Source organism: Papio anubis, chromosome 16 (genome assembly GCF_008728515.1).
Source record: "Papio anubis isolate 15944 chromosome 16, Panubis1.0, whole genome shotgun sequence".
In the NCBI taxonomy this organism is placed as follows: Eukaryota; Metazoa; Chordata; class Mammalia; order Primates; family Cercopithecidae; genus Papio; species Papio anubis.
The window spans coordinates 53,482,060-53,505,113 of NC_044991.1; the positions used below are offsets into that span (position 1 = coordinate 53,482,060).

The 23,054-nt window shown below is 45.4% G+C and overlaps 1 protein-coding gene across 5 annotated transcripts in view; it reads left to right on the top strand.

Moving 5' to 3' along the window:
• Positions 1-366: 366 nt before the first annotated feature.
• SLC23A2 (solute carrier family 23 member 2) overlaps positions 367-23,054 on the top strand; it is a 147,904-nt gene continuing 125,216 nt past the window's right edge. For 2 of the 5 annotated variants that reach the window (XM_017944974.3, XM_031656582.1), the window contains exon 1: positions 367-477. The gene's annotated coding sequence lies outside the window, so the exon portion shown is untranslated. Of the gene's footprint in view, positions 478-15,958; positions 15,974-23,054 lie in introns of those variants that run through there. The other 3 variants (XM_017944978.3, XM_009216513.4, XM_021921209.2) reach the window with 3 other exon arrangements.

Here is a 23,054-nt window from a genome sequence, read left to right on the forward strand (position 1 = left end):
TGATTATCATGCTCGAGCAATGACAGGGCTCGGTGACAGGCGGTGTAAAAAGGGGGGACCTGGACCAGGACACTCAGGGACCAGCGCTCTGCTTGCCACGTGGGTCCCCCCGGAGCAGGTGTGACTGATGGGAAGGGTCGCGAAGGGGGGCGTTGTTTCCGCGCAAGGGAGGGAAATGAAAGGAACGGGAAGGGGACGGCTGGGTGCGAGGTCCGAGATGTTCCGGGGAGCGCTGCCGGGTGCCAGGGGACAGTCCCTCCCGGGGGGGAGGCCCGAGGCTGGGGGTCGGGGGCGGGGAGGGAGGTGGGCCCCAGACCGGCGCGGGGCCGGGCGGCTCCGCTGCTCCCCGCCCCCGACCCGCCCCTCCACGGCGCCATTTTGCAGGCGGCTGTCGCGGGGACCGGAGGCGGCGGCGGCAGCAGGCACTGCGGCGCCGAGGCGCGGCGGCAGGACGGGAGCCACGCGAGCTGCAGCCAGGTGAGCTGCCGTTGCTCTGCCCGGCCTGCGGGCCGACTCCGCTGGCCGGGCTGCGAGGCTCGTTGCGCCCACGAGGCCGGCCCCCGCGCGCTGTCACCCACCGGCCCCAAGTGGCGCGGCCTGCGCGCCCCCACCCCGACCCGTCTCCCGGGACCCCGCGCCCGCCGGCCAGCCTGGACCCGGGGCCCAAGATGCCCGGCGGCCCTCAGTTCCTGCCGCCCCGCCGGCCGGGCCGGGCCCCCGGGGTACCCACCCCTGCCTGCCGCGGGAGCCACAGCGCGCCCGGGCCCTCAGGCCGCGCAGCGGGGAGGCAAATGGGGCGCCCCCAGAACCCCACTGGCTGCCGCCGCCTCTTCCCGGGCTCTGCGTCCGCGCGTCCTGGGGTCGCTTCCCTCGCCCCTCCCCAGGTGGTGCGCACGGGTATCGCCCTGCTCCTCACCCAGGGGCATCAGGAGGGGCGGCAAGAGGGTGCCTTTTACATTCTTGCTTTCTTCCCTTCTACAAAGACTGCGCGAAGTAATTTTAGAAGCAGCTCCTCCGACCTCGGGGTCTTTCTGGCCTGTTCCCCGGGGGTCGCGAGTCCTCCTCCTTGCCACCTTTAGGGGGAAAAAAATGACATTTCAAGTGTGACTACTTTAAGGAGCAGGATTTTCTCCTTCGTCTGGTCCTAGATGCCCCCCCTTGGATGGGTGGCTGATAGGATGTCGGCCTGCAGGCTGGGGGTTTAAGCGTGACTGATGGGAAATTATGGATTGTCAGGGCAAAGGGTACATGAGGGCAACTGCAGGTGGAAGAAAGTCACCCATAAGGGCTTTCTGGGTCTGCAGCATTTGTGGTAGGTGCTACTTCTATTCTTGCAGAGCTGGGAGACGGGCGGGGGAAGATGCAGTCCCTGCTGACAATTGGGTCATCTGCGCGCAGAGAAGGCCCCGGGATGTGCGAGGACATGGGACCGGGAGTCCGGAGGCAGTCTGGTTTGAGCTGTCACTAATTGGCCATGTGACCTCCCTCAGCCGGCTTCCTCCTCTCTGAAGCAAAAGGCTGGAATCGGGGTGGCTGGAGCATTTTTATTTTATGTTTTTGTATTTGAATGCTGTTGGGTTTGGGCCTCACCATTTCTGGTTGTCTGCACCTGCCTTTTAACCGATGCAGGTCACGTTGCCTGCCTCTCCTGAAGGTGTTTGAACCTGATGAGATTTATAAAGGACCCTTTCAGCTAAAAAAATCAGAATTCTGTGCTGGGTTATGGTTGGCTCTATCAGGGTCACTTATGAATGTATTACTACTGTTCTCTTTTCATTCATTCCCTAATTTAATAGCTTTTGGGCACCGGTGGGTGTGCCCAGTGTAAGCTCTCATGGCACACCTGCTAGTTAAAGGGAGGCAGCGGGTGTGTCCAACCTGTTCCATGTGACATGCTAAGCATGAGCTATCTGCTTTCTAGGCTATTTCTTTTGCCAAAATGGCAACCAGCTTCTTTCTTTTAATACCAAGGCATTTCTCTTTTGGTTTCTTTGCTTAGAGTGGAAGGTGATTTTTTAAGAAAATAGGGATTTCAGGAACTTTTTATGTTGACAGTTTTTTTGATGGTTGCCTGGCAGTTGTATTCTCTGACTGTGGTACGGTCAATTAAGTCAATTACGTTTAAACATCTGTTGACATGTTTAAAAAATGCCTATTAAGGTACCTGGGCCGGGTGTTGTGGTTCACACCTGTAATCCCAGCACTTTGGGAGGCTGAGGTGGGAGGATTGTTTGAGGCCAGGAGTTCAAGACCAGCCTAGGCAACATAGCAAGACTCCTGTTTCTATATTAAAAAAAAAAAAAAATAGCTGAGTGTGGTGGCCAGCTTAAAAAAAACCAGTACCTGGCTAGAAAAATGTAGATGGTTTCGCTAGGTTTCATGCCATACTATCTATCTCATTTATGGAGCAAACTCTAGTCTATGTAGCATTGCAGAAATGAGTCATGTGTCCCAGGGGCAGGCAAGCACATGTAGCCATCCATTGAGTAGTCTGTCCATCTGTGTCTGCCCATCTATCCATCCACTTGGTGACCAGGTGCTGTTGAACAAATCGTTGTTGAATAAACTGTGTCTTTTGCTCTCGCAGAGCCTAAGGTCTAGTTTGTGGGGTGTCTGAAATCCCTAATTGCCTACTGTTGTCATCTTCAGTGTCTCTAAAGACAAACCAGGGATCTGTTTGGAGACCTATTTTCTGGTACCACTGGTAGCTTGAGGAATTTTCCCATTTTGGTTAAGGTAATTAAAAGCAGTAGGCTGGGGCTGGGCGTGGTGGCTCATGCCTGGAGGCTCATGCCTGGAATTCCAGCACTTTGGGAGACTGAGGCAGGCAGATCACTTGAGCTTAGGAGTTCGAGACCAGCCTGGCCACCATGGTGAAACCTCGTCTCTACTAAAAATACAAAAATTAGCCGGGCACGGTGGTACATGAGGCTGAGGCAGGAGAATCGCTTGAACCTGGGAGGTGGAGTTTGCAGTTAGTCGAGATCGTGCCACTGCACTCCAGCCCAGGCGACAGAGTGAGACTGTCTCCTTAAAAAAAAAAAAAAAAAAAGGTCAGCAGTAATAATTTGAAATTATATGGTGCTTTGTACATGTACATTGAAGCTTTTTAAAAACGTATTTATATTTAATCCTCTTAGGCTTTTTAAATTTAAACATCTTACAGTCCTTCCTGACCTGTTTCCTGGCCTTGCCCATAAAACTCTCACACACCAGTCTATTGGTTCTGAGTGCCCGGTAACCTCATTAATTCATTTTCATGCCCTGCTGTTCCTCCAGTTGTTCTCTGGGCTTCCTTTTATTCTTTCGGTAGGGAACCATCCTCCTCCAGGTTAAGCTGTGCGTTGCAGCCTCTGGGTTGAAACGAGCCCTTTGTGCGCTATGCTGTTCTTCTCATTTTCTCTCTGGCTTTGCTATTTTGAACCTGTTATTTTGTCACAGGTTCTAGGTTGTTGGCTCTCCTGTAATTGAGGTCTGCTTTCAGCTTCACCTTTCATAGGCCTTTCATACATTTATTACATTGTTTGAGTGCCTAATCTGTGCTGGGTAATATTCTTGGTGCTTGGGATGCTGCAGGGAGATTCCCAGCCCACATAGAGCCCACACTGTAGGGAGCTGGACAATGAGAGCTGGTGCTGTGAAGAGGAATCTGGCAAGGCTTGGGGTAAGTATGGGGATGGGAGTTGATATTTTGGGAAGGGTAGACAGGGAGGAAGGTATATTAGTCTGCTAACACTGCCATAACAAAAATAGCACAGTGTGGGTGGCTTAAACAACGGAAATTTATTTCTTACAATTCTGGAGTCTGGGAAGTCCAAGGTCGAGGTTCTGGCCTATTTAGTTTCTGGTGAGGGCTTTCTTCCTGGCTTGTAGGTGGCCGTCTTCTTGACGAGTCCTCACATAGCCTTTTCTTGGTGCCATTTATCTCTTTCTGTTCAAGCACTGTTGGTCACACCTGTAATCCCAGCACTTCGGGAGGCTGAGGCAGGAGGATCACTTGAGACCAGTCTGGGCAACATAGTGAGATTCTGTCTCTACAAAAAAAAAAAAATTCGCTGGACGTGGTGGTGTGTGCCTGCAGTCCCAACTACTCAGGAGGCTAAGGTGGGAGGATTGCTTGAGCCCAGGAGGTTGAGGCTGCAGTGAGCCATGATTGCGCCACTGCACACCAGCCTGGGTGACAAAGCTAGACTTTGTTTAAAAAAATAAGGTTTTCCTATTGGATCAGGGCCCCATCCTTAAGAACTCATTTAAACTCGGTTACCTCCTAAAGCTTCTATCTCTAAATGCAGCCACATTGTGGGGGTAGGGCTTCAACATAATGAATTCTTTCAGTGGTGGTGGGGGATACAGTTGAGTTCATAGCAGAGGGCTTGAGTCATCTTTGACTAAAGATATGAAGGGAGTGAGGCATGTGGAGATCTGGGAGAAAGATCATTCTGAGGGGAGGAAACAGCAGATGCAAAGGCCCTGAGGCAGGAGGAGGGGAGAATTTGGTCTGGAGGTCAGAGAAACCATGGGGGTCAGATCATATAAGGCCATGCGGACCACTGTAAGCCCTGTACATTTTACCTTGAGGGTGGTAGGAGCCATTGGAGGGTTTTGGAGTAAAGAAGGGAGGTGGACTGATCTAGTTTTTGGCAAGCACACTCTAGGCACTGCTGTGTGAGAGAGATTGAAGGCAGGACAGCAAGGAGACCAGCCAGATGGCCAGTGCAGGGCTGAGGGGAGACTAGTGGGATTTCAAGGTGAGGTTGAGATTTGCTAATGAACCAGAAAGAAAATTGAGGAGTCCGCCGAGGTTCTGGTCTTAGTACCTAGAAAGAAAGTGGCCATTAACTGAGATGCTGGAGGAGACAGTTTAGGCCATATTAAGTTGTAATGCCAACCCGACATACCCAAATGCAGCAGAAAAGCAAGGGTGGAGATTTTTGGGGGAGGTCATCTTCAATGGAAATCTAAATCTTGGGAGCTTCTCATTGTCCTTTGTCCCAGTTTTCAACTTTGACCTCAGGTGACCTCAGCTAAGTCCGTGACCTCAGATCTAGGTGTCTCTAAGGCCCTCTATGGAAATTCCATCCTTAAAGGAGAGTGGCTTTCTCTGGTGAGTGATCAGGAAAATCTTCACTCATGAGTTTTGTTTTGTTTTTTTTTTTTTGAGACAGAATCTTGCTCTGTTGCCCAGGCTGGAGTGCAGTGGTGCCATCTTGGCTCACCGCAACCTCCGCCTCATGGGTTCAAGCGATTCTCCTGCCTCAGCCTCCCAAGTAGCTGGGATTACGGGTGCATACCACCACACCCGGCTAATTTTTGTATTTTTAGTAGAGATAGAATTTCACCATGTTGGCCAGCTGATCTCGAACTCCTGACCTTGTGATCCGCCCACCTCGACCTCCCAAAGCGCTGAGATTACAGGCGTGAGCCACCGCGCCTGGCTCACTCATGAGTTTTGCCCAAAGCAGCTGATGGCTCAGGCTTCCTTCCCAAAGGCACCATCTCACTGAGCACCTGGTGGAGGTCATCCATGTCTGTGTGTAACTCTTACAGAGTTGAATCCTTCCATCTTCTAAGTTGAATGGAAGTGCAGTTTGATAAGGGTCACTTCTCTGTTGGACCTTCTCCAAGGAATAGAAGGGACCCTAGAAAGACAAGAGAGCCGCATGTGATAGGACCAAGGAAACAGTGATAGTGCCCATAGGTATCGATTATGTATTGGGCACTTGAAGTTATTATTGCTAGTCCTAGCAACTGGCAGGCAAGGTGGCTTCTGGTCCTTCATTTATTGATGAAGGCTTGGGTACCTTCTGTAAGTTAATTCCTGAGTCTTGAATTCTGTTCCATTAAACTACTGTAGAACACTATTCCCAGCTCTCATCTGAAACTCAGGGTTTCTAAGTTCCTGTTAGTGTGGAAGAGGGCAGAGAAGCCAGTGTCAGTTGAGTGCCAGGGAGCTCTGCCCAGCACTTCTGTGTTCTTTCACGCGATCAGTCTCTGCAGCCCTGTGGGATGGGAATTAATCGCTTTTCATCCTTCAGCTGAGGATGCTGAGGTGTGGCAGGAGGGCAGCTCCTTACCTAGGGTCTTAGCGCTGCTAAGTAGAGTCAGGATTTGACCCTAGGCCGGTCAGTTGCCAAGCTCGAAGTTAGACTCAAATCATGCTGTGCTTCTGTGTTCCAGGATGACTTTTGGGGACTTGGGATAGAAAGTAGGGTTAGGCTAGAGAAGGTGGGAATGACATTCCAGATTGAGGGATCAGTGTGAGCGAAGGGCGAAACGGGAGAGGCATGTGACTGGGAGAGGGTAACTGAGTTAGGACAGTTGGAAGGATGTGATGGGGGTCAGGTGGAGAGGTCCTTTGACACTATATTACGGGTGAATCCTTGTCTGGAAAGCCACGGGGAGATTTCCAGAAGGGGAGTGACTTGTTCAGATGTGCATTTTAGAAAATTTTGGGGTGGAGTAAAGGGTGCACTGGGAGGAGGCTGAGGCTGAGTTGGAACAGGATCATCTCCTCTCTCTCGCTCCTGCCTTGTTTGCCTGTGGTTCATTCCTGGCTACAGTGTTTGCCTTTATGTACCCTAGCTTGGATTCCTTCTGTCAATTCCCGTTTGTTCCTGTAGGAATCTTCTACCCACCACCTCAACGCTCACACATTTTGCCCCCACCACTGGCTTTGTTTTGTTCAAGTGAATGTATATACATACCCCCAGCTCCATTTAATTAAATTTGAATAGGCTTTTTCATTCTGGACCACACCTCAGAGTTCTTGGCTTTGTGACTGAGGGTCTTCTCCACCCTGCTTCAGACCAAAAGCACTGCTATGTCCTTGGTCTTCATGGAGGAAACACAATTTCTTTTTTTAATTTTTTTGAGACGGAGTTTTGCTCTTGTTGCCCAGGCTGGAGTGCAATGGTGCGATCACAGCTCACTGCAGGCTCCACCTCCTGGGTTCAAGTGATTCTCCTGCCTCAGCCTCCCAAGTAGTTGGGATTACAGTCACCTGCAACCACACCCGGCTAATTTTTGTATTTTTTTTTTTGAGACGGAGTCTCACTCTGTTGCCCTGGCTGGAGTGCAGTGGTGCGATCTCAGCTCACTGCAACCTTCGCCTCGCAGGTTCAAGCAGTTCTTCTGCCTCAGCCTCCTGAGTAGGTATGCCTGACTAATTTTCATATTTTTGGTAGAGATGGGGTTTCACCATATTGTCCAGGCTGGTCTCGAACTCCTGACCTTGTGATCCACCTGCCTCAGCCTCCCAAAGTGCTGAGATTACAGGCGTGAGCCAGCGTACCTGGCCAACACAATTTCTTATACATTCTCCTTTAGATGGGATTTCAGCCTCAAATTTGGTTTAGCTTTATTGACTCCTCTCCAGGGCTGGCTAAAATCATTTGCTGTCTCCAAAGGCAAATCACCTAGCTGGGGGCTAACTACAACACCTTCGTCGCCAAACATGGATCTCATTCTGAAGATCTAGGGTGGGCCCCGAAAATGTGCATTTCTCACAAGTTCTCAGGTGACAGGGATGCTGCTGGTGGAGGAATCACCAGCATCTGGTTTTGTAAATAAGGTTTAATTGCAACACAGCCAAGCTCACTCAAGAGACGATGTAACTCTGGCCCTTTATAGACCCTTCATAGAAAACATTTGGTGATCCTTGCTTCACAGTAAGGTATATGTGATCAGTGCTGAGAATTTTCTATTGAATTCGTGTATCTGTATCTATATATTTTTTGAGACAGGGTCTCACTCTGTCACCCAGGCTGGAGTGCAGTGGTGAGATCTCTGCTCACTGGCAGCTTCTGCTCCCCGGGCTCAGGAGATTCTCCCACTTCAGCCTCTTGAGTAGCTGGGACTACAGGCATGCACCACTACACCCGACTAATTGTATTTTTTCTAGAGACAGGGTTTCACCATGTTTTTAGAGGTGGGGGTCTCCTGTGTTGCCCAGGATGGTCTCGAACTCTTGAGTTCAAGCCTCCTAAAGTTCTGGGGTTACAGCCATGAGCCACTGTGCCTAGCCCAAGTTCATATATTTGTTATCAAGAGCTTCTTTGATATTTGTATTTATAGACATTGCTTCACAAATTTTTCCGCAGATGCATGATATGGGGGAATGTATGCATATTTAAAAGTGTTTGGAATATAACAAGCATGACACTTCTTTTAAGTCGTTTCTGTTTTATCTAAAATTAATGTGAATTTCTCATTCTGTTTCAGAAACATCAGTGCTTGTTTTAATATAAAACATTTTTCTTCCATATTCTTTGAGTAAAGTTGATGCTACTATTTATGTTGTTTTTGATCTTTACCTGCTTGAGAAACATGTACAGGTTGGGTATCCCTTCTCTGAAGTGCTTATGACTAGAAAGTGTTTTGGATTTGGGTTTTTAAATTTTTTTTTTATTTTGGCATATTTGCATTATACTTACCAGTTGAGCATTCCTGATTTGTTAATCTGAAATTCAGAATGCTTCAGTGAGCATTTTCTTTTTTTTTTTTTGAGGTCAGTCTCGCCTGTCACCCAGCTGAGTGCAGTGGCCGGATCTCAGTCACTGCAAGCTCCGCCCGGGTTTACGCATTCTCCTGCCTCAGCCTCCCGAAAGAAGCGGGACTACAGGCGCTCAGCCACCTCACCCGCTGTTTTTGTATTTTAGTAGAGACGGGTTTCGCTTGTTAGCCAGGATGGTCTCATCTCCTGACTGCGATCCGCCTGCCTGCCTCCCAAAGTGCTGGGATTACAGGCTTGAGCCACCGGCCACCGCCGAAAGCATTTTCTTTTGAGTGTCTTGTTGGCACTCAGAAAGTACTGAATTTTGGAGCCTTTCAAATTTTGGACTTTTGAATTAGGAATACTCAACCTGTGTTAAGATTTGCATTTTTTTTTTTCTACTTTGCAAATATTTTTTTCTATGCCTTGAATTTAAGTCTGTCGGCCGTATGCGGTGGCTCACTCCTGTAATCCCAGCGCCTTGGGAGGCTGAGGCGGGCGGATCACCTGAGATCGGGAGTTTGAGACCAGACTGACCAACGCGGAGAAACCCCATCTCTACTAAAAATAGAAAATTAGCCAGGCATGGTAGCGCATGCCTGTAATCCCAGCTACTTGGGAGGCTGGAGGGAGAGAATCACTTGAACTGGAGAGGCGGAGGTTAAGTGTGAGCCAAGATTGCCTCATTGCACTCCAGCCTGGGCAACAAGAGCGAAACTCCGTCCCAAAAAAAAAAAAAATAATAAATCTGTCAATCTTTTTTTATTTCCCATGGCTTTGTTATCTCAAGGTTTTATAGGTATTCACTCATATTTTCTCTTAGGTCTTTAAAAAAAATTGGCTATAATTAGTGTGATACTTGTTTTGGAGTATTGTATGAAGTGAGGATTATTTGTTCCCTCTAGTTTATATTTTTTAGGTACTATTTATTAATTCATCCTTATTAACTTAAAAAATAACACCTTAATCATATGCTGACTCCTTGGATCTGTTGTTTTACTCAGTTTATCTGTTCTTTTGCCATGATCTTACTATTTTGCTCATTATAATCACTTTATAGTAGGCTTTGTTATCTCGTAGTGCCTATGCTCAGTTTTTACTCCAGTGTTTTTCAATTTAGGGTTTCAAAATACTCTCTCCACCTCGAGATGGAATCTCACTCTGTCGCCCAGGCTGGAGTGCAGTGGTGCGATCTTGGCTCACTGCAACCTCTGTCTCCCAGCTTCAAGCGATTCTCCTGTCTCAGCCTCCCGAGTAGCTGGGATTACAGGCATGTACCACCATACCCAGCTAATTTTTGTATTCTTAGTAGAGACAGAGTTTCACGATGTTGGCCAGGCTGTCAAAATACTTTTAATGGGAAATTGCATTAAATGTATAAGTTAATTTAGGGAGACTTGTCATCTTTATAATATTGACTTATTTTGTGTATGAACAGAGCAAGTCAGTGTCTCTAGATTTTTCCTAATATATGGTCTATAGATTACTTATTATTATTATTTTCTTTTGTGAGACAGAGTCTCTCTCTGTTGCCCAGGCTGGGGTGCAGTGGCGTGATCTCAGCTCACTGCAACCTGCACCTCCCGGATTCAAACAATTCTCCTGCCTCAGCCTCCTGAGTAGCTGGGATTACAGGTGTGCACCACTACACCCAGCTAATTTTTGTATTTTTGGTAGAGATGGGGTTTCACCATATTGGTCAGGCTGGTCTTGAACTTCTGACCTTGTGATCCACCTGCCTTGGCCTCCCAAAGTGCTGGGATTACAGGCATGAGCCACCCTGCCCGACTGATTACTTATTCTATATTTTAAAGTATTTGCTGGACTGGACATGTGGCTTACACCTGTAATTCCAGTACTTTGCAAAGCTGACATGGGAAGATTGCTTGAGGTCAGGAGGTTAAGACCAGTTCGGGCGTCATAGTGAGACCCCATCTCTGCAAAAATTTTTAAAGTAGCCTAGTGTGGTGGTGTGCATACCTGTGGTCCCACTGACTAGGGAGGCTGATATGGGAAGAGAACTCGAGCCCAGGAGTTCAAGGCTGCAGGAGTTCAAGGTGCCACTGCACTCCAGCTTGGGCAACAGAGGGAGACACCCTACTCAAAAACAAAGAAAATATTTGGTATTTAGAATGTGATTATCTCCCCTCACGCCTCCTTCCCAACTGCTATAGAGCAGGTATAAAGCAAGTATACTGCTTGCAGTTTGTATGTTGTGGGGTTTTTTGTTTTTTTTTTTTCCGAGACAGAGTTTTGCTCTTGTTGCCCAGGCTGGAGTCAGTGGTGTGATCTCGGCTCACAGCAACCTCCATCTCCCAGGTTCAAGTGATTCTCTTGCCTTAGCCTCCCAAGTGGAATTATAGGCATGTGCCACCACGCCTGGCCAATTTTGTGTTTTTAGTAGAGACAGGGTTTCACCATGTGGGTCAGGCTGGGCTTGAACTCTTGACCTCTGGTGATCCACCTGCCTTGGCTTCCCACAGTGCTGGAAATTACAGGCATGAGCCACTGTGCCCAGCCTTGTTTTTAACAAGATAAGAGATGGAGGCCAGGGGCAGTGGCTCACGCCTGTAATCCCAGCACTTTGGGAGGCTGAGGTGGGCGGATCACCTGAGGCCAGGAGTTCAAGACCAGCCTGGCCAACATGGGGAAAAACGCCCTGTCTACTAAAAAAAAAAAAAAAAAAAAAAAATTAGCCGGGTGTGGTGGTGCATGCCTATAGTCCCTGCTACTCGGGAGGCTGAGGCATGAGAATCAGTTGAACCCAGGAAATGGAGGTTGCAGTGGGTCCAGATCACGCCACTGCATTTCAGCCCAGGCCACTGAGTGAGACTCTGTCTCAAAAAAAATTAAATAAAAAATGAGATAGAGATGGAATCTTGCTGTGTTGCCCAGGCTGGTCTCCAGCTCCCAGTCTCAAGTGATCCTCTGCCTTGGCCTCCCAAAGCACTGGGATTACAGGGATGAGCCACTGCACCTAGCCAGTCTGTATGTTTTATAACCGACCACCTGTATTAGTCAGGGTAGGTAATGCTAGTCAAAAACTGTGGCCTGACAAAGAAAACATTTATTTCTTGCCCACATTTTTTTTAGATGGCTCTTTTTTAAGTGGTGACTTGGGGATCTAGGCTCCTTCCATTTTTGTCACAACTGGCAAGAAGATGTGACCTGTAAGTTTGCCATGTAATTTTGTGCGTGGAAGTTTTTTTCATGGGCCAAGCTTGGAAGTAGTATGATTTCTTCCGAGGTCTGTTGGCTCTATTTTAGGTGCAAGGGGGCTGGGAAGTGGAGTCCTTTGGTGTGTCCGTGAGGAAAATGTAGTAGCACCGTGTCTGCTATACTACTTAACCAAACTCCGTTGTTCTTATTTTTCAGTAGATTCTCTTGAGTTTCTTAGATAGGCAATCATAATACATGTTGAGCATTTCTAATCCCCAAGTCTAAAATTGGAAACTTTTGAGCACTGACAGGATGCCACAAGTGGAAAATTCCATACCTGACCTCATGTCATGGGTTGCAGTCAAAACTTTATTTCATATGCAATTTTTTTTTTTTTTTTTAAGAGATCTTGCTCTGTCACTCAGGCTGTAGTGCAGTAGCAAGATCATGGCTCACTGCAGCCTTGATCTCCTAGGCTCAAGTAATCTTCCTGCTTTGGCCTTCCAAAGTGCCAGGATTACAGGTGTGAGCCATTGCACGTAGCCATTATACACAAAATTATTTAAAATATTGAGTAGAATTACCTTCAGGCTATGTGTATAAGGTGTATATTAAACATAAATGAATTTTGTGTTTAGACTTGGGTCCCGTTCTCAGGATATCTCAGTATATATATATGCAAATATTCCAAAATCAGAAAAGATACAAAATTTGAAACACTTCTGGTCCCAAGCACTTTATACAAGGAATACTTAACTTGTGGTTGCAAATGATCATTTTGTCTTTTTTTCCCCCTTCCGATAGTTAGCTATTTGTTTTTCTTTTCTTTTCTTTTCTTTTTTGAGACGGAGTCTCGCTCTGTTGCCCAAGCTGGAGTGCAGTGGCATGATTTCCATTCACTGCAACCTCCGCATCCCAGGTTCAAGTGATTCTCCTGCCTCAGCCTCCTGAGTAGCTGGGACTACAGGCACCCGCCACCACGCCCAGCTAATTTTTGTATTTTTAGTAGAGACGGGGTTTCACCACATTGGCCAGGCTGGTGTCGAACTCCTGACCTTGTGATCCACACACCTCGGCCTCCCAAAGTGCTGGGATTACAGACATGTGCCACCACGTCCAGCCAATTTTTAAATTTTTAAGAGAGACCGAGTTTCACCATATTGGCCAGGCTGATCTCGAACTCCTGACCTCAGGTGAATGGCCCCCCCCTCTGTTTCCCAAAGTGCTGGGATTTACAGGCATGAGCCACCACGCACAGCCAGCTACTTTTTGTTTTGTTTGTTTGTTTGTTTGTTTTTGAGATGGAGTTTTGCTCTTGTTGCCCAAGCTGGAGTGCAATGGTGTGATCTTGGCTCACTGCAACCTCCACCTCCGGGGTTCAAGTGGTTCTCCTGCCTCAGCCTCCTGAGTAGCTGGGATTACAGGCGCCCACCACGGCGCCCGGCTAATTTTTGTATTTTTAGTGGATACAGGGTTTCGCCATGTTGGCCAGGCTTGTTTTGAACTCCTGACCTTAAGTGGTCCATCTGCCTTGGCCTCCCAAATTGCTGGGATTACAGGCATGAGCCATCACGCAAGGCCAACTGTTTTTTTTTTTTTTTTTTTAATGCGTTGTAGAGTACTTGCAGAATAGGTTTAACTGTCATAGTTCTTATTTTCACTTTTGACTCAAATGCAATATTGTAAATAGTCTTTAGTGGTATTCAAGAAGTATCCTAATTACAGTCTCATACATAGTGTTTTTTTGTTTTTTGTTTTTTTTTTGTGTGTGTGTGTTTTTTTGAGATGGAATCTCACTCTGTCGCCCAGGCTGGAGTGCAGTGGTGCGATCTTGGCTCACTGCAAGCTCCGCCTCCCGGGTTCATGCCATTCTCCTGCCTCAGCCTCCTGAGTAGCTGGGACTACAGGCGCCCACCACCACGCCCGGCTAAGTTTTTGTATTTTTAGTAGAGACGGGGTTTCACCGTGTTAGCCAGGATGGTCTCGATCTCCTGACCTCGTAATCCGCCCGCCTCGGCCTCCCAAAGTGCTGGGATTATAGGCGTGAGCCACCGCGCCCAGCCACATAGTGTTTTGTTTTTTAGCAAACAAAGCTCAGCATCTTGACATTGACCCTGGAATCCTCACAGATATTCTTGGTAGTCTCTCCCTGATAGTGATAATTCTCTAAATTTTTGTTTCCCTGCTGATTTGAAGATGACCTCAGATTTCTTGACGCGAGGAGTTTCGCGAGTGATCTTTCTTCAGGTTTGTCCCCAGGGCTTCTGCTGTAGCCCAGGCTGTTGGATTGTGCAGCTGCTCGCATCTTCTGTGTCAGAGATCCTGACCTGCAGTCTTTGAAAATGTTGTCTCCCTCTGAGAAGTTTGATGGGTTCTTGTTCCTCTTCCTTTATTCTTTCATCCACTCAAAGATAAACTGAATAAGTTAGCAATATCGATTTTGTTCCTTCTCCTTTCTTTCCTCCAGTTGACGCTTGGCTTCTGTTTGAGTTCTTTTTGTGCTTGCTTCTGGACCCCTAGTGTGAGTTTGGGGCCTGCATGTCCAGGCTGCCCACCTGCAGCCCTGCAGTCCCCATTTCCAGTGATGGTGCACCCTTCCCTGTGGAGCTCCCCACGTGATCTGCAGTAGACTTCACCAGAAGGGGCCTGAATTTAGTGGGAGTAGGAAGCTCCTCTGAGCCCTGAGAGGTGGATGGAGGAGGGAAGCGTATTACTTGACTTACCAAAGTAGATACCAGGGTCAGCTTTACTTTTTCTGCTATTTAGTTCCATGCTTACAATGATGCTTTAAAGTGACTTCAGCTTTTTTTCAATTTCTCTTTTTGACTCTGAGATCTCACACTTACTGTTTTATTTCTTGAATACTGTCAACTGCTAAAATGTATTTTCCAGACTTTTTGTTTTGACTGACCCACTTCTCTCTATTTATATTCATCTGTGTATGTGTGTGTGTGTGTATGTATCTCAGACAAAAGTTTCGAGGCCAGGCGCGGTGACTCATGCCTGTAATCCCAGCACTTTGGGAGGCTGAGGTGGATTGAACCAGACGAGATTCTGTGGGCATGGCAGGAGAGGGACTCCCTATGTCCAGAATAACACGTAAGAAAGCTTCATTGAGATAATTTACATAAAATTCACTTGTTTAAAGAATAGGCTTCAGTAGTTGGTAGCATGTTCACTGAGTTTCATAACCACTACCATCTGGCTTTTTGTGGTTACTCTCCCTTCTCCCCTTTTCACCCAGCCCCTAGCGACACTAATCCACAGTCTATTTCTATAGCTGTGCTCTTCTGGACATATAAATGGTATCATACAATATGTGGTTTGGGCCAGGAACGGTGGCTCACGCCTGTAATCCCAGCACTTTGGGAAGCCAAGGTGGGCAGATCACCTGAGCTCAGGAGTTGAAGTCCAGCCTGACCAACATGGTGAAACCCCGTATCTACTAAGAATACAAAAATTAGCTGGGCATGGTGGCGTGTGCCTGTAGTCCCAGCTACTAGGCACACTGAGGTGGGGGTATCGCTTGAACCCGAGTGGCGGAGATTGCAGTGAGCGAGACTGTGCTATTGCACTCCAGCCTGGGCAACAGAGCGAGACCCTGTCTCAAAAAAAAAAAAAAAAGTATTTTTTTGTGATAGACTTTTTCACTTAGCTTAATGTTTTCAAGGTTTATCCATGTTACAGTGTGTGTCAGCACTTTCACTTTATTGCTGAATAATATTCCATTGTATGGATGTATACCACATTTTGTTTATCCATTAATTAGTTGATGGAGATTTGGGTTATTTTCACATTTGGCTGTTATAAATAATGCTGTTATGAACATCTGAATACAAGTTTTTGTGTGATCATCTTTTTACTTTTCTTGGTAGATACATAGAAGTGGAATTACTGGATCATATGGTAATTCTATGTTTCACATTTTGAGGAGCTGCCAAATGGTTTTCCAAAGTAGGTTCTTCAGAATTATATGAGGGTTCCAATTTCTCCGTGTCCTTGCTGACAATTGTTATTGCTGCTCTTTTTGATTATAGCCATCCTAATGGGTGTGCAGTGGTTTTGGTTTGCATTTCCCTAGTGACTAATGATGTTGAACACCTTTTCATGTGTTTATTGGCCATTTGTATGCTACCTTTGCAGAGATGTCTATTCAAATTCTTGGCTCGTTTTTTTGTTTGTCTTTTTGTTTATGTTTGAGGCCAGGTCTTGCTATGTTGCCCAGTCTGAAGTGCAGTGGCTTGTTAATAAGATCATAGCTCACTGTAGCCTCAGATTCCAAGAGATCCTCCTGCCTCAGGCTCCTGAGTAGCTGGACTAGAGGTATGTGCCGGGTCATCCAGCTTTCTTTGCCCATTTTATTAGGTTACTTGTCTTTATATTGTTGAGTTGTAAGCGTTCTTAATATATTCTTCACGACTCCTTTATCTGGTATGTAATTTGCAAATATTTTTTCCCCATTCTGTAAGATTCTTTTTCACTTCCTTGCTGTGTCTTTTTTTTTTTTTTCTTCGTGAGATGCAGTTTCACTCTTGTTGCCCAGGCTGGAGTGCAATGGCGTGATCTCGGCTCACTGCACTCTCCACCTCCTGAGTTCAAGCGATTCTCCTGCTTTAGCCTCCTGAATAGCTGGAATCACAGGCATGCACCACCATGCCTGGCTAATTTGTGTTTTTAGTAGAGATAGGGTTTCTCCTTGTTGGTCAGTCTGGTCTTGAACTCCTGACCTCAGGTGATCTGCCCACTTTGGCTTCCCAAAGTGCTGGGATTACAGGCGTGAGCCACCGCACCCAGCCTTGCTTGTTTCTTTTGCAGTTAAAAAAGTTTTAAATTTTGTTAAAGTCTCTATGTATCTGTTTTTCTTTTCTTGCTTGTGATTTTGGTGTCATATCTTAGAAACCACTGTCTAACCCAAGGTCATAAAGATTTACCCCCTCTCCGTTTTCTTCTAAGAATTTTACAGTTTTAGCTCTTAAAGTTGGATCTCTGATCCATTTTAAGTTAATTTTTGTATATGTTTGAGTTAGGGGTCCACCTTCATTCTTTTACATGTGGACTTTTTCTTTTTTTTTGAGACTGAGTTTCACTCTTGCTGCCCAGGCTGGAGTGCAGTGGCGTGATTTTGACTCACTGCAACCTCTGCCTCCTGGGTTCAAGCGATTCTCCTGCCTCAGCCTCCTGAGTAGCTGGGATTATAGGTATGTGCTACCATGCCTGGATAATTTTGTATTTTTAGTAGAGACAGGATTTCTCCATGCTGATCGGGCTGGTCTCAAATTCTCGACCTCAGGTGATCTGCCTGCCTCAGCCTCCCAAAGTATTGGGATTATAGGCATGAGCCACCGAGCCCGGCCACACATTTGAACTTTCAGTTGTCTCATCACCATTTGTTTAAAGGATGACTCTACCTCCCATTACATTGTCCTGATAACCTTTTTTGAAAATCACGTTTAGGTTTATTTGTGAATCCTCAATTGTATTCTCTTAATCTACATGGCTACTCTTATCCTAGTATCTTTGTATGTACTTATACCCCACTGTCTTAATTAATATAGCTTCATATTACTTTTGAAATGGGGTAGTGGGAGTCCTCCAATTTTGTTGTTTCTCAAGATTGTTTTGACTATTCTGGGTCCTGTGTATTTCCATAAGAATTTTAGGATCGGCTTGTCAATTTTTGCCAAAAAGACAGATGGGATTTTGAGAGTGATTGCATTGAATCTGAAGATCAGTTTGCGTAGTATTGCCAAGAATTACATATTTTTAACTGAAAAATTTCTTGAGATAATATTTATCTGCATGAGGAGCAGTACATTATGATAATTTCTTCCAGCCTAGTCTAGTCTACTTCATTCCATTTTTTCAAATTCAGAAATTGCCATCGGTCAGGCACGGTGGCTCATGCCTATAATCCCAGCACTTTGGGAGGCCGAGGTGGGCAGATCATGAGGTCAGGAGTTGGAGACCAGCCTGGCCAACATGGTGAAACCCCGTCTCTACCAAAAATACAAAAATTAACTGGGCGTGGTGATGTACGCCTGTAATCCCAGCTACTGGGGAGACTGAGGCAAGAGAATGGCTTGAACCCAGGAGGTGAAGGCTGCAGTGAGCTGAGATTATGCCACTGCACTCCAGCCTGGGTGACAGAGCAAGACTGCGTCTCAAAAAAGAAAGAGGCCGGGTGCAGTGGCTCATGCCTGTAATCCCAGCGCTTTGGGAGGCTGAGGTGAGGTCAGGAGATTGAGACCATCCTGGCTATCACGGTGAAACCCTGTCTCTACTAAAAATACAAAAAATTAGCCAGACATGGTGGCATGCGCCTCTGGTCCCAGCTCCTCAGGAGGCTGAGACAGGAGAATCGCTTGAATCCGGGAGGTGGAGATTGCGGTGAGCCCAGATCTCGCCACTGCACTCCAGCCTGGGCAACAGAGCGAGATTCCATCTGAAAGAAAAAGAAAGAGAGAAAAGGAAGGAAGGAGAAGGAAATGGAAGGAAGGAAGGAGAAAGAAATGGAAGGAAGGAAGGAGAAGGAAATGGAGGGAAGGAAGGAGAAGGAAATGGAAGGAAGGAAGGAGAAGGAAATGGAAGGACATGGAAGGAAAGAAGAAGGAAAGAAGGAAAGAAATTGCCAACCCCAGCCACTGATTTGAGTACTCTCTCTCATGGACCATTCATTATCTGTTGTTTGAAAAATATGCTTCACGTCAGTGGTCCTCAACCTTGACAGCAAATTGCAATCACCTGGGAAACTTTAAAAAACTACGGATGCTGGACACATCCATGAGACCGGGATGCCGTTGATGAGAAATTCAGCCCGAGCACTTCCAGGTGATTCCAGGGTACAGCCAGAGCTGAGCACCATTGCTATAAGTAAACTAAAATTCAGATATTTATACTGCTTTTAAAGCCTTTTCATAGTCGACTGAATGGGATGGAAATGTGCATGTTGCTAACTTACAGGTCCTTATGTGTCAATTTGATGACAAATGTATTAGGTCTGTTTGTGCACCTTCTCTTAATGTAATATGACCTGTGATGCAGTTCTCTTGAGAAATTGAATGATTATGTTGTTGACTTGCCTGTGGGTGTGTAGGATTGTCCCTGGTCTATGTAGAGAGCAAAGACAGAGCTGAATGTTTGGAGATCATCTGTCATTTCTCAGGAATTTTCGTGTCTGCCTTTTTGCAGTAGGAAATGGATTGAGAAGAATATGTGGGAAATTCACAGCTATTTTAGGAATTGTCATATAGAGACCACTAAATCTATTGGTTAGAATTACTGTTGATGTATATGAAGCTATTGGTCAGAATTAAGGTCAGAATTAGTGGAAAAATATCTGGACTGGTGTCCTGTCTTAGAGAGATTAAGGAATACTAGGATTGTGGTGGAATGCTTATATATAAAGTAGCTTATTTTACTCATTGAATATTCTTTTATCTGGTTATATTTGAAAGTAAAATGTGGCTGGACGCAGTGGCTCACACTTGTAATCCCAGCACTTTGGGAGGCTGAGGTGGGCGGTTCACCTGAGGTCAGGAGTTCGAGACCAGCCTGGCCAACATGGTGAAACCCCATCTCTACTAAAAATACAAAAATTAAGTGGGCGTGGTGGCAGCTACCTGTAATCCCAGCTATTTGGGAAACTCAGACAGGAGAATCACTTGAACCGGGTGGCGGACGTTGCAGTGAGCCAGGATTGCGCCATTGCACTCTAGCCTGGGCCACAGAGTAAGACCCTATCTCAAAAAAAGAAAAAAAAAGAAAAAAAGAAAGTAAAATGTGCAGATATACAATATCTATAACTATTTTTTTTCAAAGTAGAGATTATACGGAGGGTATTTAAGCCTGTTTTTTACTAAGCAATGTATCTTAGACATGTAACTAAATAGTCCTTTAAAACATGGTTATTCACAGCTCATTTGTGCTGAATACATCATGTTTTATTTGACACATCCTTCTATTAGGTATTTAGCTTATGAGCCATTTTCTGCTGTGGTAGACATAATACAGTGGTGAAAAGCATTGTACCTAAATCTATGTGCATTTTCCTGAGTATTTCTTTAGACTAAGTTGTTGGAAGGGATATCGTTTGCATTTCTAAGGCTTTAACACATAAGTAACATACATGCCAGAGACCTCCTGCATTCAGGTTAACACACTGGGAAGTATTGCCATAATAAAACATTTTTTCTTTTTTATGCCAATTTGAGTGAAGAATGGAATCACCATGTTTATTTTGCTTTTCTTTGATACCTAGTGAGTTTGAGCACTTTTTAATGATTCTTTTGGTCATTTATATTTTGTTTGGCTTCCTGTATTTTTTGTCAGTTTTTCCAGTCTTGTATCTATCTCTCTTTCCTGGTGATTTATAGCAGTTCTTTTTATATCAAGGACATGAACACTTTGATAAATATTATACATATTTTCCCCATTTGCCTGGTAATTTTGTGATGTATTGGAGAAGTAAGTCTTATTTGCAGATCTTTTTCTTGATGTAATTTTCAAATTAGAAGTCTCATTTTTCAAACTTTAAAGTTTCAAAGGACACATTTTTCTTAAAGATGAATAAAAATCTGTCAGAACATGATTTTGTTTAAAGTATTTTATAGATTTCTTATTTGCTTGTCTACTAAAATAACGCTTGGAACAATCAGCTGCCACCTTTGAATTTAAAAGAGAAGTAAAATTTGGAATTGAAGATTTTCCAATATTATTGTCTCTATATTTTAATTTTTTTTCATATATTTAGACATCTTTTTTGTAGAGGCAGGGTCTTTCTATGTTGTCTAGGCTGGTCTTGAACTCTTGGTCTAAAGTCATCCTCCTGCCAGGGCTTCCCAAAGTTTTGGGATTATAGGTATGAGCCACCATGCTGGCCCCATTGTCGCAGTAAATGTGAACCTTAAGTTTGGGCGCTTTTGCTGTTTAGACCCTTTGGGTACACATAATGTCCTTTGGGTTGATGGTGCTCTTTTGTGTTAATTTCTTTCTTTTTTTTTTTTTTTTTTGAGTTGGAGTCTTGCTCTGTTGCCCAGGCTGGAGTGCAGTGGTGTGATCTCGGTTCACCGTAACCTCTGCCTCTCGGGTTCAAGCGATTCTCCTGCCTCAGCCTCCTGAGTAGCTGGGATTACAGGTACACGCCACCAAGCTCAGCTAATTTTTGTGTTTTTAGTAGAGACGGGATTTTGCCATGTTGGCCAGGCTGGTCTCAAACTCCTGACCTCGTGATCCGCCCGCCTCAGCCTCCCAAAGTACTGAGATTACAGATGTGAGCCCCCGCGCCCAGCCCTTTGCAGTAATTTCTTAGTTTTGCTCCAGTAGTATTAAATTGGAGACTTTTGCATTATACTTAGATAATAGCCTTAAATAACTCTTTCTAATTTTATCCTGTAGGCTTCTTGTTTAAAAATCGGCATCTGTTTGTATTCCAGCTCTCGGGAAGCACTTGTCCTAGCTAGGTTTTAGGGGCTTGCTAGTCTTGTTGGCTCCTTGAGGTTGTGGAGGGGGGCTTAATGTGTGTAGCTTCATAGCATCTGGCTCAGCACAGCTCAGAATAGGTACTACACATGCCTTGTGTGCATATCCTGGCATTTTCCCTTTAACCATCCCTAGGAGAAATGAGACCAGTATGGGTTCTGGTTCTGGGGCTGCCTCCAACTGGGTGTAAGACTCTGTTTCCCCTCTGTGCCTTCCATTGCCAGTGGTGAGCCGGGTTGCAGGATTTCTAAGCACCTTGTATTCATTCTTTCCACCCCCTTCATTGAGCACTGTCTTTCGGCAGGGTGCTGGGGAGAAGCAGCCTGCCCAGGCTTAGCCATTTCTAGGTCGTCCTCGTTTTGAGTTCACAATTCTGACCTCTAGTTACTTTAATCTGGTTATTATCTAATCGTGATCACTCCTAGACATTTTGCAGAGGTTTAGAAAGTTTTGGGGCTGACAGACATAAAATAGGCTTTTCAGCTTAGTTGAAGGTCAACAATGCTTGTTCACACGCAAAGGCACAGTTTATGAAGGGAAAAATAGAACCATTTATGTTAACCGAGCTTGACTTATTAGCACCGATAGTTGCCATGGGAGTGTTTTTTTAAGTTTGTCATTTTGCCAGGAATGTAAATTGGGGCATTACTCCTTAGATCTTCATGTAATTAGGAGGATGGACAAAGCCTCTATTTTTCTTGAATCAGAAGTTTATTATCCCATTTATAATATGGGAGTAAGTAAGGAAAGGTGTCTTTAATTTTTTTGTTTGTTTTTGTAGAGACCCTTGTTATGTTGCCCAGGCTGGTCTTGAACTTCTTGGCTCAAGCGATCCTCTTGCCTCAGCCTCCTAAAGTGCTGAGATTATACAGTGTGAGCCACTGCCAGTATCTTTAGTTTTTTGATGATAAGTACAACTTAGGCATCGAGCAAAACTATTTTTAGTGACTTGTCTTGCATATATATTTATGAATTTTGAGCTTTTAAAAAATCACAAATAGGCCAGGTGTGGTAGCTCACACCTGTAATCCTAGCACTTAGGGAACCTGAGGCAGGAGGATCACATGAGCTCAGGAGTTCGAGACCAGCCTGGGCAGCATGATGAGATCTCGTCTCGCTCTCTCTTTTTTTGAGACAGAGTCTCGCTCTCTCCCCAGGCTGGAGTGCAGTGGTGCAGTCTTAGCTCACTGCAGCCTCTGTCTCCCCATTTCAAGTGATTCTCCTGCCTCAGTCTTCCCAGTAGCTGGGACTACAGGTGCATGCCACCATGCCCAGCTAATTTTTGTAGTTTTGTAGTAGGGTCGGGGGTGGGAGGGTTTCACTTTGTTGGCCAGGCTGGTGTTGAACTCCTAACTTCGTGATCCACCCACCTCAACCTCCCAAAGTGCTGGGATTACAAGCATGAGCCACTGCACCCAGCCTGAGATCTTGTCTTTATTAAAAAAATAAATAAAAATATAATACGTGTTCATTAATAATGGGTAAAGTAGAAAAGCAAAAAGAAATAGGACACCACCTGCATCTGAAACCCTGGGAGAATCCAGTTAATATTGTAGTAAGTGTCCCAGAATGCCTGTCTTGCTGAAGAAGTCATGTTCATAAAGAGAGAGATGTTCTGCCTTTTTTCACCCCACTTTGTAATAGATCATAACTATTTCCGTGTGTCATGATAGAGTACTGCAGAATGGCCCTGTAGTATTTTATCATACAGTGTTTTACTATCATAATTTATTCATGTAGTCCTTACATAGTGGATTCTACTTGTCGTACAATTGAAGTGTATACAATTATATTCATCTAGTTATTTTTCTAGAACAATGATTTTATTGGATATGCATTTTTGTTATTTTTTTTGAGATGGAGCTTCGCTAAGCCGCCCAGGCTGAAGTGCGGTGGTGTGATCTCGGCTCACTGAAACCTCCGCCCC